We start from the raw sequence: 3,710 nt of genomic DNA, 5'->3' as shown, positions 1-3,710 counted from the left end.
TCTAAGGTCCTCAACCCTTTGACCGAGGCTGCAGGTTTCCCACCCTTGGTAACATATACTTAGAACTTAATAAATGTTTTTTCGTTCATTTCAAATTTGGCTCTCAAATGACCAATTTGTCTCAAATGACCAATGAGTTAATAACTATTATAGAAATATCAGTATTGACATTCTCACTATAAAGACATGAAAATATAGGAAGTTACAGTTAAATGAAGGATAGGCTCATAAGTTTTCCTCAGAGAGACAAATAAAGGAGTTAGAAGAAATGGCCTTCTCATGTGTCCAAAAATAATAAGTCTCATTTCTTGGGACAACTGGTTATTTCTCACTGCAGTGCTATTATAAGCATAAGTGAGACTACAATAAAGACAACTTCAGTTACAGGGTCAAGTCTGTTCCAGAGTGTGAGGGAGTAATTTTAAGAACCCTTCAAATAAGACCTTGCAAATTAAACCAACTTTCATGGTTGGAGATTTCAATGCAAAGGTCAGCATAGGGAAGAACAGTGAAAAATATGTTGGAAAATGTGGTTCAGAATCAAGAAACCCAAGAGGCAAAAGGTTTATAGAACAAATGTTCTCAAACCTATATATTAGGAATGTTTTCTTCAAGAAGAGATTGGGAGGCATTAGACATGGGGAGCAATGATTAACATTATTTTTTTATTTTTAAATGTAAAAGCATATTTATTCACAACTTTTGAGAAGTTGATTCCATTCCTTCAAAAAAAGTCTATAATATGTACAAAATGCCAAGAAAAATTAGACAGTAGCTTATGCCAAACAAAAATATACATCTGATGTATACAAACTTTAAAAAGCAATATTACAGGCAGTATGAATGTAAATTACATTTAAAATATTTTTAAATGACATAGCTACAAACTTAAATTATGGTAAAATAATAATCACATCTTTAATGAAATATATTTACATATTCAGTCAGTGTCTTAGTTCTGCAAGTTAAAAAAGGAGATGAATTTACAGATACCCTTGCTTATCCTACAAATTAAAATATTTGAATGGCCATGTGATTTTTAAAAATACAGCAAGAACTTATCACTATTTGCATCTTAAATCTTCCTATGGTGTTAAGGAAGTGCATTACTACTGTTATAAGAAAAAAAAAAACTACTAAGGAAACTAGACAGCAATTTAGCTCCTGCAATTATACTAGATTCCCTAGCAAAACCAAGAAATGCAGCCCAATTTGGGGGCATTTTGCTCCTTTAACCTTTAGTTCATATTTAGCAAAGTAGAGAAAAGAAAGGCTAACATGCAGAATGTCCCAAAGACTTTGGTGGTATTTTAAAGCTGTTAAAGCCGAATGATTAACATTATTAAAAAAGAAAATTGCCTATACCTGAACCATGAAGTGATTGGTTAACAATGTTGGAATCTTTTCCAGTTCAGTTGTCTGTGTGTAAGCAGACCATCCATTTGTTAGAGAAAAGATCAAAATTGATGCTAAATTAGAGTAAAAGAAAAACAATGAGAAGATATGGAATACAATTAAAATGGTTCCAGCTCAACTTGTTTAAATAAACTGTTGATGGTGGAAAATGCAATACAGAAAAAAGGACAGATTCAAAGTTATCATTATTTTCTACAAAGGCTCAATCAATGAAAAGTAATCACCATGATGAGGAGACTGAAAGGACCTAGAAATCACCTAAACCTACAGTTGATTTCCTTACCAAATAGAGAAATACAGTGGCCAAGGACAATACTAGTTTACAATAGAAACTCATTTAAAAAATGTTACAGAGCCATATGGCAGATTATACAAAACGTGTCACCTCATAAAACAGTAAAAACCAGTGGAGGGAAAAGTTAGCTAATCAGAAGCTTGGTGTAAGACCCAGTTGAGTGAAATCTTCCCAAGAGTGTTTAAGGATGAAACTGAAAAGAGGGCGAAGAACACGAAAATTGGAAAAGATCCATTAAGATCTTTATAACAAACTGTCTTCTGCTTCAACAGCAGTAGAACTATTACATTTGGACTCTTACATTACAGTTACAGATGTTCTGAATCAGGTAGTAGAAATGTCATAAGAATTAAAGAAAAAGAAGACAAGTCAGACTGAGTCAAGGGTACATAGAGGGGGGTCATGCTGGAAACAAAGCATTTTTGAAATCACTGAAGGATCTGTTGTCAAGATATCTGAAAGAAGGGAAGATCCCAAGCAAATGAAAAAAGTTACCATTGTTATTATTACCCAAAGAAAGGCCATCATGAGAATATCAAAAAACATAAGAAGGGAAGAGGTCACATATTATATTTTATATTAGGCTGCATTTTTATTGTAATGAAACCAAAAGATGCGGAAAATAGAAATGTTTAATCTTTTTTATTCTTTGTTGACAAAAAAAAAGTATTTGAATTGGATAACTGTTAAACTGTTTATACTTTCTGATCCAGTAATCTCTCTGTTGGAAGAAATTAAAGACAGAAAGGTCCCCTATATACCAAAGTATTGATAGCATCACCATTTATAATAGCAAAAAGGTAGGGAATAAATGATGTGTCCAACAATGGAGGAATGACTGAACAAATTGTGGTATATGAATGAAATGAATATAAAGAAATCAGAGATATGTATGTGAAGAAGGTACACCCCTGAACGTGGCAGAGCAACCTCCTAAATGAGAGTCACAATTACTCAAAAGAGTTTGGTCTACCTATCCCTGCTTTATAGATAACATAATAAAAAAATAATAATTGTTATTATTATTACTGACCTTTATATGGAATTTTAAAGCTTGTAAAATACTTTACAGGCATTTTATTCCATTGCTATTATTATTGTCACCATTTTACAGATGAAGAAACAGAGACTCAGGTTCACATGATCAAAAGGTACCTAGGGAACACCAAATGGATGAAAAATGCCTAATAGACAGCATAGAGTAGTGGATAGAGGGTTAGCCTCAGGACCAGGAAGACTGGCATTCAAGTCCATGCACATTGTGTGACCCTGAGCAAGTCACTTAACCTATCAATGCTCTGGATTTTATTGAATTGATAGAGGGAGTTTCCTCATCCTGGGAGAGAGCTTTCACTCAAGCTTCTCTTTCTCTCTCTGAAACACTCATACTCTCAAACAGCAGTGGTCTTCCAGTGATGTTCTAGCAGACAGCTAGTAGACAGAACGATGGAATCAAGAGACCAGGGTTACAACGCCACCTTTGACACTTACTAGCTATGTAACTATGAACAAATCATTGCCCTTCTTAGTTTTCTTGTATAAAATGGTTAATAACAGTGCCTATATCACAGGCCATTATAAGGTTTCAGTGAGTTAACATATGCAAAAGGTCTTACAGACTTTAAAATGCTGTATAAAGTCAGTTATCCTTACTATATGTTTGCAATTTGTGGAATATCACCGTCTCCATGGAATCAAAACCAAGAGTCACCCAAAAGACAAGAGAAAGATACATGGTAGACATAAATAGCCTGTAGTATTCTCAGTGATGAGCTGTGTGTACAAATCAGTGGATGTCATCAGAGATGTATGACCAGAAAAGAAGGATAACTGCTTGTTGTAGGAAACAGAATTTTCAGAAGTCTTTAGTCAATGTTAAAACAGTAAACAAAGGGTCTCTCTTGATTCCAAGTAAAGCGCTGACCATGGTCTGACTGTGGGCAGCAGAATTATATGCAGACTTACTCAGCTGGGTAGACTCCTTTTTCTGTAACTGGAT

The sequence above is a fragment of the Petaurus breviceps genome, unplaced genomic scaffold, assembly GCF_028583685.1.
Source record: "Petaurus breviceps papuanus isolate PSGF00001 unplaced genomic scaffold, PetGlider_PUasm1.0 174, whole genome shotgun sequence".
Classification (NCBI taxonomy): Eukaryota; Metazoa; Chordata; class Mammalia; order Diprotodontia; family Petauridae; genus Petaurus; species Petaurus breviceps.
Note: the sequence above shows the minus strand (reverse complement) of the source record.